This window comes from Schistocerca cancellata, chromosome 5 (genome assembly GCF_023864275.1).
Source record: "Schistocerca cancellata isolate TAMUIC-IGC-003103 chromosome 5, iqSchCanc2.1, whole genome shotgun sequence".
In the NCBI taxonomy this organism is placed as follows: Eukaryota; Metazoa; Arthropoda; class Insecta; order Orthoptera; family Acrididae; genus Schistocerca; species Schistocerca cancellata.
This window is the reverse complement of record NC_064630.1, coordinates 702,558,829-702,576,007: the sequence shown is the minus strand read 5'-3', so window position 1 is coordinate 702,576,007 and position 17,179 is coordinate 702,558,829. Positions and strand designations below refer to the sequence as shown.

The following is a 17,179-nucleotide window of genomic DNA, read 5'->3' as shown; positions in this document are numbered from 1 at the left end:
TAGGAATACGAAAAGTATCCTCCGTTACATACCGAAACACGTCTTGCTGTGTATAGGTGTAGGTCACTGGTTCCCACCCAGGGGGTAAAAAGTAAAACGTTATTTTCTTTGGGGTAGAACCAAAAGGGTTTAATTGTTTTTTGGCCACGAAACTAAATTATTTTTAGAAGATCACTACTATTAGCACTACTTCGAAAGACTTTAATTCTGATTCCGTAAGTTAGCAATGATTAGTGTTTTTCATATGCTAGTATTAACGCTTAACACCATGTAATGCAGGTTATAGTTTCAGAAACACATGTATAAACAACGTCTCCCTCACTTGGCCCACCCACTACAAATATACTCTGTACCGTTCATCTCAGACAGTAAAATTGAGGCATACGCATCACATATTCTTAAATGCCTTATAAAAACGCCGCCTCCGAGTTGAAAGTACTTCCTGCAATAGACTAGAAATTGCTTCATTATTCACTTCGCAACAATAAACGATCTATGATAAAAACAGTAACTATCTCTACTACGCTGCTATAGGTCCTATACTGTATTATTATTATGATTGTTAGTGGTTCAGAAGTAAGGTGTCGAGCAATCAAGTGACTAACAAACAGTAGACCTAAGTATCGTGCACACATTCTAAGTTGATTGATCTTTAATGTCGATGCATAATGTGGGTGATGCGAACTGTCACTAGAGGACAGGAGTGGCCTTCAGAAAGCATGTTTCTGTAACAAGTGGGTACTCAGCTTTGTTTTGAGAAAAGGACTTCTAGGTACCACTTGTGATGCATCGAGAAATGATTTATCATTCTGCAATAAAATTTTGTTGGAAATAAGCAATATCAATTGGCTCGTTGGCGCATTAGTTCGAGGTTGATAAAACACTTACAAAAACTTAATCTTACGTTATTGAAAAATGAAAGTGAGCACAGAAAATTCTTTTTCATTCTATACGTTAGTTAGGCGCTTATGTTGATGACGGTTGGAGCAGGGTGGGGGCGGGAACTATCTCATATCTCACGGAACCATTGATGTAGATTAATATAATGTTCCAGAACCGAAGTATCGGCAGATATACGAACGCAATATGTTACAGTGTATGCACCTAACAAATTTTTTATTATTCTGGATTTACAATGTGAGTACATTTTTCCAGCACCTATTCTAGATTACAGTAAGTTACTAATTATTGTTCTCCACTCTTCTCTATTTGTCCATAAATCTTCAGGAATGTTGTTCTTCCTCATTGCTGACTGAACTCCCTGTTTCCATGTATCAGGTGGTCGTCCCCTTTTTCTTCTTCCAATTGGTACCCAGTCGATTATGCATTTTGGTAGCCTTTCCTGTTCCATTCGTCTGATGTGTCCATACCATTTAAGTTGTTTGTGCTCGATGAAATCAATAATTGAATTTTTACATTTCATCTTGTCTCTGATTACTTCATTTCTTATTCTTTCTCGTCTTGATATTCTTGTTGAACGTCTCCAGAAATCCATTTCTGTGGCTAATAATTTTGATTTCAGTTGCCATTTTGTTGTCCACACTTCTGAACCATATGTAATAATGCTCCTAACTATTGTTTTAAAAATCCTTATTTTGTTATCAGTTGTTATGTGTTTGTCCCAGAGAATTCCATTCAATATAGAGATTGTCGTCTTTCCAGAATTTATTCTTGATCTAATTTCTTTGTCCTGTTTCCCATCATTTGTAATTTTCACACCTAAATATTTATATTCCTCAGTAGCTGTTATTGTTCCCATCCCTTCTTCTAATATTAAGTCTCCATTCACTCCACCAATTACCATGTACTTCAGTTGGTCATCTGCAAATTGTAACGAGTATATTGTTCTATCATTTATTGGTATTCCCATAGCGTGACATTTTTTCTTCCAATTCTGTAAAGTTACTTCTGTATATATTTTATACAATGTAGGTGAGATGCTACATCCTTGACGTAATCCTTTTGTGACTTGGAATCCATGTGATAGATATTTACCAATTTTTATTTTTGAAATAGAATTTTTATATAAATTTTGAATTGCTTTAATTATTCTTGGATTTATTCCTATTGATATTAAAGCTTTCCATAAACTGGATAAAGGCACACTATCATAGGCTTTTTCTATATCTATGAATACTAAATGTATAGGTTGTGCCCGAACCATTTTTTTTTCAATAATTTGTTGTAGGCAAAAGATATGATCAATTGTTGATCTTCCAGCTCTAAAACCTGCTTGTTCTTCAGCCTCCTTTTCTTTGTATTCTTGTTCTAACAAATATTTAATAATTCTTCCATATAATCTACTGAAGGTATTGGTCACTGTTATTCCCCTATAATTTTTACACTCATCTTTCGCTCCTTTTTTATGTATCACTGAAATATATCCTACTTTCAAATCATTTGGGACATCTTCCCCATTTAAACATCTTTCGAAAAGGTTTCTTAACAATTCCATTAATTTCTTTGTTCCTAATTTTAATAATTCTGCAGGAATACCTCCAATGCCTGTAGTCCTTCCATTCTTTAAAGATTTTATTGCAGTTTTTACTGTCTCTATTTCCAAACGGATGTAATTCTCTGCTTGTAGATCTATCATTTCATTATATTCAGGGTTTCCCAAGTATTCTTCCCTGTTTTCTGTTAATAAACTTTTAAAATATTTTTCCCAAGAGTCATGAGTAATATATTTAATATGTGTTGTTTCTTTGGAATTCCTTCTTAAATTTTTTATAGTTTTCCATGCTTCTGTGTTTCTTTTACCACCAATATAGGATTCAATTTTTTTGACATGACTGTTCCCAAACTTTGTTTTTTGCTTCTGCAACCTTTTTCCGGATTTTCGCTTGTTGTGCATTAAGTTCTATTTTATCTTGAAGATTTCTGGTATTTAACCATTTTAAATATTTTTCTTTCTTTAATTTCACTTCCTTTTTAATTTCTTCATTCCAGTAGTATAATGGATGGTTTGTATGTGTTTCTTCTGTTTCTCCTAAAGCTTCCTTGGCGGCTTCATGTAGTTTATTTACAATATAATGATATTGATCTTCTGTATTATCAAACTCTGTTTCTACCAGTTTTTCATCTAATCTCTTTTGATATAAAAATGTTGTGCTTTCATTCTCCAAACTATTCAAATTATATTTAGGAATTTTGATTTCTGTTTGTATATTTTCTATAGGACAATTTCGATTTTCTTCAGTGCTTTTTCCTCTGAAGGGGAATAAAAATTTGGAATTTACCAAATAATTATCGCTAAGAGTTACCCCTCTATATACTCTTATGTCATGTATTTTTATCCTCGTTTGCTGTTTAATTATAATATAGTCTATTATTGATTTTTGATTCAGTGTATCTTTACCTAACAAATAATATGATAAATGTATGTAATTATTAACTGGGCCATTTCCTAGGTCTTTAGCTGAATAAATTGGAAAGCCTTTCTTTATTCTCTTCCATGACTTACCTCGGCGAAGCGTAGGTTTTGTTTCTGTAAATGTGACTGTTAAATGTAAGTTACTGCGACAAGTGCTAGCCCACATCTCGTGGTCGTGCGGTAGCGTTCTCGCTTCCCACGCCCGGGTTCCCGGGTTCGATTCCCGGCGGGGTCAGGGATTTTCTCTGCCTCGTGATGGCTGGGTGTTGTGTGCTGTCCTTAGGTTAGTTAGGTTTAAGTAGTTCTAAGTTCTAGAGGACTGATGACCAAAGATGTTAAGTCCCATAGTGCTCAGAGTCATTTGAACCATTTTTTTGACAAGTGCTAGTGGAGTGTTGGTGCCGTATCAGTTGTTCTTGATTATGATAACCATAAAAAAGAAGAGAGAGAGAGTTAATGGCAGTGCTAGCACCCAGCCTGTAGTATAACAGAGCGCAATGCCAAGCTGAACTTACAGATCAATTGGCAGTTCATTGTAAACAGTGTCACAACCCTTGCGGAAGGATCTGCGATTTAATCCGCAACTTCGACGCGAAATCTTTTGATTAGGTACGTTGCACCATATGCCATATTTGCCGACCGAATACTGAAGGTGGAAATTATTCCATCGCCAGAGATCGAAGTTGCTACCATCAAGCTGAGCGCCAGATAGGGAGGTGAGTTACGTGACAGGAAAGATGTACAGCGTTTAGCACAAAATTTCATAAACTGCGCCTAATCTCTCTACGTAGTTCGGTTGTAGAGTTTTATTTGAGATGTATGCGGTTATACCGAAGGTAAAGTCCGGCTTTAGTGGCTAATGGACTATGTACGTGAATATCCTCTACTAATTTATTATTATTTATTGCTGTATTTATAAAAGCCGTTTGCTTTGTTACCTAAAAAGCACTGAATTGCACGCAATGTGTTTGGAAAATTTACGCTGTGTAAGTACTTTCATTATTTCAATGAATTTACAGATCACGGAACTTGAAAAGGAAAAGACTTATAATACTGAGGAGTGAAAAAACATAATTAGAAACCTAAATCTAAAAATCAAACTTGTTAATACAAAATGAACTACCCATCAATTAAAAAAAAAAGAATTTAACTTACGGATTCCCACCAACAATCCACTGGTTATGGGAGTGATGGAGGAACAAAAAATGATCTACATCCATGCACTGCACGCCACTCTATGGTGTGTGTCAGAGGGGACTTTGTGTACACCTGCCACTTCTCCCTTTCTTGTTCAGACATGAATGATCCACGGGAATAACCACTGTTGCTCAGCCACCACGTGATGTCTCTGATTTTACCTTCATCGTATTTTCAAGAGACGTACGTAGACGGAGACAATATATTGGTTGACTTTTCTAGGAATATACGCTATAGGAATTTTAATAGTACACCGCTTCAGGTCTGCTCAAGCGTCATCAGGGCCCAACTCCTAGAGTTGGTAGCAGTGACTACATCTGTTATTATTAGTACTGATTAGATATCAAAAATGAGTTCTGTATACTCGCCAGCGGGTCCTATGAAGTGATCTCCGAATTCATCCTCTCCGTGTCCTCGGAGATTCGACTCGCGAGTCTCCGCCGCTGCCCTTTTAAACGAAAACTCATCACTTGAGTCTGTTGTCGGATACGAGTGGACTGTACCAACGTAGAAAAGAGAGTCAGTACAGGAGTTCGCAATTAGAACCGAGCACTCACGGCATTGCCGTTACATACGCAATCGTTGGGCAGACGAATATTATACATTAATTCAAGGACTGATCGGTTAGCAGTGAACGTTGTTTCATTTTCACACACACACACACACACACACACACACACACACACACACACACACTGATCGGTTTTCAAGGAGCCCATATCCGAAAACGCACGGCTTGGGCGGTGGAAAACGTCGAAGTCTGAGCTGGGTGTGGGTTCCACATTACGTCAGTAAACCCAACATCAGTAGTGTCTGCATTACGAACTGGTTTCGAACTGCGTACCTCGGACGTCAATGCAGAGCCTGCATCGGAGATGCTGGGGCTCACGTTCGGGTGTTCTTGAAGTGGTTCAATCACTCCGTGGACTCGAGCAACAAGGCCCTCTGCTGACGTTACAGGCGTGCCAAACCGCATACTCTTCCTACTACCCCACAGAAAATAGTCGAGAGGTGTCAGATTTGATGACTGTGCCGGCCATGGAACTGGTCCACCTCTGAGTGTCGGTCGATTCGGATATGCGACGTTGAGGTGATTCCGCACATGGCCATCAAAGTGTGCTGGAGCTCCATCGTGTTGCAGGCACATGGCCATCCGAACATTTAGTGGCACTATATCCAATAACAGGGTAGGCAAAACATCTCTAGTAAACGTGAGGCAGATCGGACCTGTTAGTCTGTTGGTTGGTTGGTTGATTTGGCGGAGGGACCAAACAGCGATGCCACCGGTCGCTGTTAGTCTGTTTGGCAGTAGATATGGCCCAATGTTAGGGTCACCAATTATTCTGACCCATATGTTAATACCAACTCTGTGTTGGTGATTTTGAATCACCTGGACACGCGGGTTTTCGTCCACCAAAACATGCATGTTGTGCAAGTTTAATATGCATCCTCTTGTAAACATGCATACATCTGTGAATAGCGGCAAGCTTGGGAACCCTGCCTGGAGTACGCACTGTTCTAAGTAACACCGCACAAACTGTATTCGTCGTGGGCAGTCCTCCTCCCACATTTTCTGGACTTTCTGCTGATGGTACGGACGGAGCCAGAGTTCATGGACAATGTGGAACTTTTACTCGTGAGCACCGCCTGTGCCACCTGCCGGGTACTGGTGGCTGGGTCCTCTCCGAACGTTGTCAGCACATCTTGCTCCAGCTGTGGTGTTCGAGCCGAGCGTGGACGACCCACCAGAGGACAAACAATAGACTGAGGACAGTACTCGCAAGTACCAAGCGCAAAGTGCTACTACTGTACTGTACGAGAGACACACCTCGCGCACAAAATATTTACGTGCAACGTTCCGGCTTCTCTGAGCCGTCGCTCGATGGCCGCAAACGTGGACTGATGTGAGGTACGTCTGTTTTGGAAAACGTTCCGCATTCAGTCTTGCAGCAGCTCTCCCACTGCAGTCCGCCTTACCATGCGAAAGCACGATATCGGTTATTTCCGCAACTGTGTACAAATGCATTCCGCACTGCTGACAACGTCATCACCCCAGTCCCGCAGTAGGATGGGCACAAAGGTCGTGTGGACGAATATGTAGCGCATGCCCAGGAATGTTATTAGGCTCAGGTCGTCCATCCGCAGTACACAGTTGGCTAAAGAGTTGCATACCTTCCGTATTCAGACACCAAAACGACTCGGAACACACCGCCACAAACTTTCGTTTTCAGACTTCGACGCTAGCCAGCGCCCAAGCCGTGAGTTCGCGGCTGTGGGTTCCCTCTTGAAAACCGATGAGTTTGCCTTCCGGCACAAGACATTAAGCGTTGTCGGAGCTTTTTTGGGACACCCAATGTATCAAAAAGGTATGTGCAAGACTTTCAGGAAACATTCCTAACAGTTTTATGAACAAGTGCCCGGAAACCCTTTATTTCCATGTTAGAGCTCTGTTCCTACAACTCTACACCATATTCATCGTGGGAAACACAAAGGAAAAGAACTCACCAGCACAATATAAAACACTGTCCTGTGGTTGAGGGTTGACACATTGTTGAATAAATCATTCGCAGAAGTGTACCCGTGCAGAAAAATCAGTTGTTGATAGCACCTACACAGCAGGTTCTCATTTAGTAGCACTTTCCAGACCGTCATGTGCTGAACACTACTTGTTGCAGTTGATTCTCTTACGCTGACGCGAGGGTTATCGTCTTTCAGTTGAGATGTCCTCTTCCTTCTAGGCCTTCTCCAGTCGCGAGTAGCAGGCCTTAGCTTCCCCCAGGGCCAAAGACGGCTATGAATTGCTTCAAATTTCCTCCTATCGCGATACCGTCGTTCTGGAAATCTCTCTCGATTCAAACTTTGAGCGCCACGGTCATTACCATGTGCTAATTCGTATAGCAAATGGGCATCTGCCAACAGAATTTAGCTTCCTTCAGGCAAGATAAAAAGTATTCTTTGTAATTAAGGCGATCTAGGTCTCCGAAAGCAGGGCGTGTGTCGCATTCCACGCGAATGTGGCATATCAGAACAGTCGAAGAGAATTGCAAGGAACTTCAGCAACACACCCGACTAAAACAACCAGGCAAAACACCTGTCGCCGAGCAGCGCCTGAAATATAATCAAGAGATGAAATACGATGAGACCAGTATCGTGGTGCAAACGCCAAGATTCCGTGCCAGTATAACTAAGGAGGCTATTGAAATAAAGATGTCAGAAAACCTAGTAAAAAGAGACGGGGGTTTGAATTTAAATAACTCCTGGACTCCAGCACTGAAGGTTTCAATTTAAATAACGCCTGGACTCCAGCACTCACTTTATTAAAATTTCGCCGACCATCATCTCCAGCAAATTCTCGGGGAACTTGCAAGAAGTATCAGTGCCTGCACTGTAAAACAAAAGAGCATCAGACGCCGTTGCGGACCAGCAATAGTTCACGGTCTAGTTGTAGTCCAGGCAGCGAGTACACGCAACAGCGAAATCTGCAGCAGCTGAAGAAGACAGCTGGATCGGTCGTCGAAATACTGTGTATAATATGAAAGTAACAACTCGGCAGAACAACCGGAAGCTCAGTATTAACTAAACTGTTACTACTACTGCTACACATCAGATGCTAGAAGAACAATGAGGTAAGCAGGGTGTATCTCATGATTAGTGTGCTTATGAAGAGAAGTAGAAAATAAGCTCTAACACGAAAATAAAGCGTTTCCAACTGTAATGAAACACGCTGTATTGGGCCATGTGGAATACCCGACACAGCAGGTTTCGTAGTATGCGATACACGCTAAAACAGATGTGAGTGGTGTATAAAGACACTTTGTGAAATAATTGTAACAAAAATGTTAAAACTGTGTCACAGATCAGTTAATGTATGTTCTTAGTCAGGTAAAGTGATGTACAGTTAGGATAAGTCATTACCACTTTGAAATGAATTTCGAGATGTTCTGAAGAAAAAGAACAAGTTCTGAAATCAATGATAATAGTGTATAAATGTTAGTAACCTTTTTCATTCAGTTTTGTAATTATTATTCAATTTGTAAAAATTCATTGTTTGCATAACGCAAATTAACTTTGTAAACCATTAAGTTTGGAAAAGCTTAACATTTATGTATCTTTGCAAGTAAGGACAACATAGTTCTTACAGAAATCAACAACTAAAAATCTGTAATTAAGCTCTTAATTACTGCTTCTGGAACATTCTATAGAGAAATTCAGTGCAATGTCCACAAATTACGAAAACTAGAGAAGATTCGTTTAAACTGGAGACATAACCTGATTCAGAAAGACAATTTGTATCATAAATAACGTTAGAAGAACGATTCATTAATCTTTTGTAACACGATTTAAAGATTTTGGGTTGTACGTAATTATTTTAGCCTTCAAATGTTATATAAAGTCATTTTGAACGTTTGAATTGTAATTTTGATGTTGTAGAAATATTATCAACTCTAAATTGTTCCATAAAATCGCATAATGAATTAAATTACGTAAAGATATTCGAGAGTGTTCTGGACTGAACAATAAGAACCGTAATGTCAGTTTTTGCTGGGTTAACTTACTGCAATTGTAACATCGAACATGAAATAACATAATAATGTCAGAGAACGTAATTGCTAAAAGATGTATAATTACACATTGTCAGAGAGCGAGATGGAGAGCAGCTGGAGTACTAGCTGGTGTGTTCCAGTGCCTGTAAAGTAGTGACTAATAAACAAGTGTTGCTAACAAATTAATTGTCTGGTAGTGACCCAAGACTTTCTACAGCCAAGTTATTACCTCCAAAAATGTAAAATATGCTGTGCTTCTGGATCTGGTTACGCTAGACAACCCGTGTCTGTACGACACATTGTGCTGCTCTGTGTAGGAGGAATGTTTCCTGAAAGTTTGGCCATACCTTTTTGTTACACGCGGTATGTATGTTGTAATGATTCTTTATTTACGTGACCATTACGGCTCTCCAACCCCAGTTCTCGATACCAGTAATATCGTACTACTTTTCTGCGAAGTAACACACATATTTTTGTGACAATATTCACATTTGGTTTTATTAATGTATAGGTACTCCGATGTATCGATGTATTACAGTGATATGGTTCTTGTGTGTATTCATTTCTGTGAGACCGTCATAATCTTTGACTTACTTGTAACCGTTTTGGCGCGAATGCGCACAGAGCAGTCTTTGTTTCACTTAGCAGATGTTGTTATTTCGCTTTGTAAAAGAACAGCCAAGTCTTGTGTTTGGTTAAAGTGGAAATGAAATATATGAAGGTTGATACAAAACTGTTTTCTTGATGATGTGACAATTAAGAAGAAGTATATGTGAATTTACAAGAAGTTTAATAAAAATGTGGATCGTGAACACCAAGTCAAAAATTATTTCTACCATACCATTGTTCTGATCTGGGATTGTTTGATCACTAAGAATTTCCTGAAAAACGCATTTGTTAGGTCTTCAAATATTGCTAAAATACAGATCTAGACCTTCTAGCAGTCAAAGTGTAATCACCCTAGAATCAACAAGATGAGCCATAACAACTTCGACGAAATCAAGATAAGTGCCAAAATTAATGACTTTTTTACAGTGACTTCATTATTTCCATCCTGACGATACCATCCACAGTCAATAACTTTGATGTTGGTCGATAAAGCGAACATATGCTGCGTGAGCAACATTATCAATCTGATTTCAAACCAACTTTGCAAGTTGTAGTATTGTTAGAAAATATATATATATATATATATATATATATATATATATATATATATATATATATATATATATGTGTGTGTGTGTGTGTGTGTGTGTGTGTATGTATATGTGTTTCCGGGTATGTACATGTAAAACTTTTTTTTATGATCATTGTAAATTTAATACATCTCTATTCAACTTCGTTAAAGGGGCTATGTACTCCCAGCGATCGGTCATACTAAGTCACGACTAGGCGTCTTCTCTTTGGCATTTCAGTAAGAGAGAACGAGTCGACGAATAGGAGGCGACCGCGCTGTTATCTTATCAGACTCATCGTACTTTGTGGAACTACGGCGGGAAGTAAGTCGTTACAGCACTGACGTAAGAGCGGCGGCTTGGTTTCTAATGTACACAACCCGCAACGTACGACTCGTAATCGCTCCGTTTCTGATCTATTTGTTACGTCTTCTGCTAACAAATAGGTGGAATTCACAAATGGTTTCTAATGCAAACTACGAATCTACTTTACGATATTTGTGTTTCGTAAGTTGACTAAATAACTGTAACGCAATTAAAAGTACTAGAACATTAAAAATATTACTGCTGCTTGCAAACATTTAGGTTAACGCTCAGGTGATACCCGCTGCGCTCTGGGCGGCGCTGCTGCGGCCACCAGAGCGCACCGCCGTAGCTCCCCCGCGCAACCACACCCCCGGCGCGACGCCTCCCGGGACTGGAGCGGCAGCGGCAGCGGCGCCGGTCGCCGCCCGACGGCCGTGCGTGCCGCAGATGCGACACGTTTTACGATCGCAGCTCACGCCACGACTGCACAGCGCGCGTAATATCGCGACGCGGCGCCCGCCAGATAAATCTCGGCCGCTCTCCTCAGTATTAAGTTTTCTCTTCAAATAAAGAGCGAGCAGCTGGCCAGGCGCCTAGCGAATTTACTGCCTCGCTTCCCGCGCAATTTTTCCGTGTCACGCCCGCCTGCTCCGCGGCTGAAGATAAATTCATCTCGAATGTCCAGAAGAGCACCGAGAAAAGTCAAAACTGGAAGTAGCCCCACCACTAAGACGGAGCCACGTAACTAGTATACCTGTACCACTGTTACGGTAACGTTCTTTCGCAGAACTAAGTTAATCCTCGATTTGGACACTACTTATATAGGGTGTTACAAAAAGGGATGGCCAAATTTTCAGGAAACATTCCTCACACACAAATAAAGAAAAGATGTTATGTGGGCATGTGTCCGGAAACGCTTAATTTCCATGTTAGAGCTCATTTTAGTTTCGTCAGTATGTACTGTACTTCCTCGATTAACCGCCATGATTTCATACGGGATACTCTACCTGTGCTGCTAGAACATGTGCCTTTACAAGTACGACACAACATGTGGTTCATGCACGATGGAGCTCCTGCACATTTCAGTCGAAGTGTTCGTACGCTTCTCAACAACAGATTCGGTGACCGATGGATTGGTAGAGGCGGACCAATTCCATGGCCTCCACGCTCTCCTGACCTCAACCCTCTTGACTTTCATTTATGGGGGCATTTGAAAGCTCTTGTCTACGCAACCCCAATACCAAATGTAGAGACTCTTCGTGCTCGTATTGTGAACGGCTGTGATACAATACGCCACTCTCCAGGGCTGCATCAGCGCATCAGGGATTCCATGCGACGAAGGGTGGATGCATGTGTCCTCGCTAACGGAGAACATTTTGAACATTTCCTGTAACAAAGTGTTTGAAGTCACGCTGGTACGTTCTGTTGCTGTGTGTTTCCATTCCACGATTAATGTGATTTGAAGAGAAGTAATAAAATGAGCTCTAACATGGAAAGTAAGCGTTTCCGGACACATGTCCACATAACATATTTTCTTTCTTTGTGTGTGAGGAATGTTTCCTGAAAGTTTGGCTGTACCTTTTTGTAACACCCTGTAGAATGTTGTGAAAAACTATTGTAGTGTTTTTCCTGCTTCAGTAAATGCGGTTTCCTAAATCTACGTGTATACTCAGCACGCCACCTTGCGGTGTGTGGCAGAGGTTACCTCTAGTACCCCTAACCTTTTCCCTCTTACTTGTTCCATTCGCGAATGGTGGGTGGGGAGAACGGCTGTCTATAAACTGTAATTTCTCTGATTTTCTGGACGCGTTCATTCCGAGAGACATATGTGGAAGGAAGTAACATATTGCCGAACTGTTCTTCGAACGTATGGTTTCCGAATTTTACCACTAGTCCTCTCCGTGATACACAAAACATCTATTGTTGCGACCGCCGCTGGATTTGTTGAGCTTCTCCATAACGCATCCACGTCGACTAAACGATCCCGGAAAATGCCCCCTTTCTTTGAATCTTCCCTATCTCTTCTGTTAATCCTACTTGGTAAGAGTTCCAGGCTAATGAACAGTTCTCAACAAGTATTTTGTTAGTCACTCTTTACGAGGATGAATTAAACATTGGTGTGAAAAACTTAAGGCCGAAAGTAACTTCCACATGATGCGTCACTGCCGTTTAACACAACTAGATGAAACTAGGACTATAGATAGAAAGAACTGCAGCAGTATAGCACAGAAGGTAACAGAAAGAAATAGGGAATGAGACGAACTGAAACGACGTAAATTGAAATGGCAGACAGAGATGAAGACGCTTGCACAGGGTAAACTAGCGATGGAAACTGCATTAAACCAATCTTCGGACTGAAAAATGGTTCAAATGGCATTGAGCACTATGGGACTCAACTTCTGAGGTCATCAGTCCCCTAGAACTTAGAACTACTTAAACCTAACTAACCTGAGGACATCACATACATCCATGCCCTAGGCAGGATTCGAACATGCGACCGTAGCGGTCGCGCGGTTCCAGACTGTAGCGCCTAGAACCGCACGGACACTTCGGCCGGCCTTCGGACTGAAGACCACAACAACAACAATAAGACGAGGTAGCGTCTCTCCAGTTGTCTCGTATATACAAGTATGTGTGACGGTGTCTTGAAGGTGGTTAATAGATACTCATTAAGTGTAGCGTCGTGACTATTCTACAATGAATTAATACAGAGGTCAAAGGAAGGGAGAAATTGATACAAGATGCCAAAGCGTTGGGTAGTCTTCTCAAAACTCACAACGTCGATCCAGAGGCTTAATGTTTCCATCTCGAGGTCCAGTTAGCCACTACGTCTCGCCTCTGAACCGTGTTGTGTTTCGATGCTGAGTAACAACACAGAAACCGGAAGTTACTCAACCAACTGTCATCTTGCTTGAGTCTGGAGGTCCTCTTTTTTCCCCACATGGAAACCCAGACAGGAATGCGATTGCACTGGAGAATTTTTGAATCTGGCTGGAACCAATAGTAATCGGGGAACTGATCCTGAATTGACTGTAAGATGTGTCTGCGGGGCTAAGTCAAACAGCATGTCGTGCTTTCACAGTGCGTCCACACGCAGCAGAGAGGTATGTTTTGACGTAAGACGCGTATCAGAGGCGGGCTACGGAATGTCACTCACGCTTGGGATTTTGAAGACGTTCCAGAAAATGCCCCGGACCTGCCCGCCAGCGGAGCGCAGTAGACCCGGCAAGCTCAGCCGGCATGAATTATTGAAGGCGCCTGTGGCCGCGGTCGCGACAACAGCCGCCCTGAATGGCGGCGGCCGGCGCCTGCATACACATGAGAGCCAGCTCCCCCGGCTCTCAAAACTGGGGCTTCATCCCCCGCACTCTCGCTGCCTCGCGCCGCGCTAACTTCGTGTTACCAAACACAATTCCATTTCACGCCGGTAGGTGTTTCAGCAGCTACCACAAAGTCTAAACTGCAGTTCAAAGCTACTGTTCTTGTAGTGAGGACACTTCTGATGACGCCGTTCAAAAGTGACCAGCTGGTAGTTGCCACTGTGTGTACGCAGTCAGTTGCAGTGAGTCGCAGACGTAGGGCAGACGAACGGCATTCCGAATAGTAGAAACAGGCAGAAGATATATTGCGTGCTTTGCCGTAGGTACAATGTTATCCAGAGAAACTTTGAGTTATAACATTAATTCCCGTTGTGGCAAGTCCGTGTTTCTTGTTATTAAATTTTTTTAAAGGTGCGACGTGAAGTCGCGGGGGAAGAGTTCGGTAATTCACTTCTGACGACGCCGTTCAAAAGTCATAACCAACAGAGTAATGAAGATTTTCAGGATCACGATTAACAAAAATTTCCTGCATGCTTGTCCGAAGGGATACTGCGTCGTACTTCTGAACAAGACAGGTACAGCAATATTGTACAAAAACCTTGCCCCGTTAACATTATTCAGTCCCTCCTCTGCGTAGCGTGGTGGCTGGGAAAGGCTGTCGTTTCACGCCGTTCATTGTATGCGCAAGTACCATATTTCCTATGGCCAAAAGAACCATCCATGAGTGTTGGCTTAATGTACAAGGCGTACGGTCCAGCAGGCACTGTGAATTGTTAGAAATAAGATAAAGCGTGGCGCCATACAGACGTCGTGAGCACTCAAGATAAATTCGTTAATCCCTTTCCAGGGATATAATAACTGCGTAATGCCCATCTTATATTGCTTCAGGAACTTCTTCCTAACATCTAACAAAAAAATAAAACCAAAAAACTAAACTCCTCTCGAACAGGCCATGAAGGCCCAACGGTACCGACCGGCCGCCGTGTCATCCTCAACCACAGACGTCATTGGATGCGGATATGGAGGGGCATGTGGTCAGCACACCGCTCTCCCAGCCGTATGTCAGTTTCCGAGGCCAGAGCCGCTATTTTTCAGTCAAGTAGCTCCTCAGGTTGTCTCACAAGGGCTGAGTGCACCACGCTTGCCAACAGCGCTCGGCAGACCGGATGGTCACCCATCCAAGTGCTAACCCAGCCCGACAGTGCTTAACATCGGTGATCTGACGGGAACCGGTGTTACCACTGCAGCAAGGCCGTTGGCCTAAGAAAAGAATAATGTTATTAAAAAAAACTCTCACCCTGTGACGTCAGGTTACGCATCCGAAGCGGTATGCGTGCATGCAGTTGACGTCAACACAGACGTTTTAAATGGCAAAGAAAGTGTACTGAGTATTCAGTGACTGCGTTTCATTGCAGGGGACGTTTTGCACGTACGTGAGATACATTTTACAGGAATTTCATTTAGACAAGTCAACTTTTAGCGACACTGTTTTCAAGTGGGAATGTCACAAAGTCGTCAGTCTGGTAGGTCCAAGAAAGTGACAGCAAATACCGAACAAGTTTAGTGAACTAGCCAATCGCCTGACATCCTTGTCAATTATTCCAGAATGCTTCCGCTGCAGCTCATAAACACAGAGGCAGCACGATAGATCGGTTTTCGTGGTTATTCTGCTGCCCAAATGCCGTTGATTACTAGAAGGAAATCGAACTGTTGCTTAGAGTGGTGCCAACACACACCGCCATTGAACTACAGAGCAGTAGGACAGTAGTAACTGACGACAAGGAGTATAGTGCTCTAGTGCCTAGCGAAACGCTGCTCAGCAGAAATGGTCCGAAAGTTTCATGACGTACGTGAAATTTGGTGTGTGTGTTGCGGTGGTCCGGCGCAGTCCTGGTTTCAGCTCAAAACATTAACGCAGCTATTTATAGAAACACTATTAATAGAAAGATTTTAGCCAATGGCATTATTGTCACAATGTGGCAATAATTTAGAAACGGCCCACTTCCCTAACGGCAAAGTATTCCGGTCCACAACTTCTGAACCGTTGCATCGCGCTTCGAATGTGATGTGTGGATCCGGTCTACACAAAGGCCCGGCCTCAATGACATTGTGTATCTTTCACTATTAACTAGAGCGCAGGCTGAGTTCTCGATCAACAAATCGGCTATAACCATTCACCGTTCTGTAGGAAGAGTGAGAACGAACATCGTCTCCATTATGAATGAGATTTTCACTCTGCAGCGGAGTGTGCGCTGATATGAAACTTCCTGGCAGATTAAAACTGTGTGCCGGACCGAGACTCGAACTCGGGACCTCTCGCAGGAGAGCTTGTGTAAAGTTTGGAAGGTAGGAGACGAGGTACTGGCAGAAGTGAAGCTGTGAGGACGGGGCGTGAGTCGTGCTTGGGTAGCTCAGTTGATAGAGCACTTGCCCGCGAAAGGCAAAGGTCCCGAGTTCGAGTCTCGGTCCGGCACACAGTTTTAATCTGCCAGGAAGTTTCATCGTCGCCATTGTACGACAACTTAGTGGAAATCCTTTCCCAAGGATTACATGCTGTAGAAATAGATAAGGGAGTTCCCACAGACGTTTAGGTTATGACAAGCTTTTTTTTGTAAACATCAGTCCAGGGACTAATGACGGAACAGACAATGCGTTCATTACACAAAAATTCTCGGTAGAAAGGCGTGGCTTAAAAAGCGAAAATAAAATCAATATAAAACGATAAATATAAGCAAGACAAAAAACCTGTAGCATTGTCATATGACTTTTTAACTAAACTGCGCAACACAATTAAACGCTCACTTTTCGAAACCCAGTAACTGTCTCCATTGCGACGCAGAAGCATAAAATTTGGTTCGAAGATGCGTTCATCGTTCCAGTGTAAAGGTGCATAAGCATGGTGCCCTGTGACGTCACTCTCGGGCTCGGCGACGCTTCAAACAGCAAGGTGTCGATACATGCGAAAAACAGGCCAGGTGAGGTGAGTTAATGATGTTCTATACGGTGGGAACGTCGTCACACCAACTCTCCCCCATGTATCAAACCTTCTGCGATAGAGATCAGATCTGGCCATAGTTAAAATCACGAGGTTTTGTTACGAATGGCCGAAGAAAACATTACAGACAAGCCGCCACTCAGAATAGACACGAAAAGGCCTCATGTGGTGGCACAAAGGGCATCAATGACACCAACACTTCACTTGGGGTGTTGATGATCACAAATTTCACAGTCGCAAACGAAAGTTCGCAGTACGATGACCAA

At 42.2% G+C, this 17,179-nt stretch overlaps 1 protein-coding gene and 1 pseudogene across 1 annotated transcript in view; one reads left to right on the top strand and one right to left on the bottom strand.

Annotated features, from left to right (window-relative positions):
* Positions 1 to 17,179, top strand: part of LOC126188771 (translational regulator orb2) — a 473,294-nt gene that overhangs the window by 186,866 nt on the left and 269,249 nt on the right. The gene's annotated exons all lie outside the window — the stretch shown is intronic.
* LOC126189780 (5S ribosomal RNA) lies at positions 15,061 to 15,178 on the bottom strand (annotated as a pseudogene).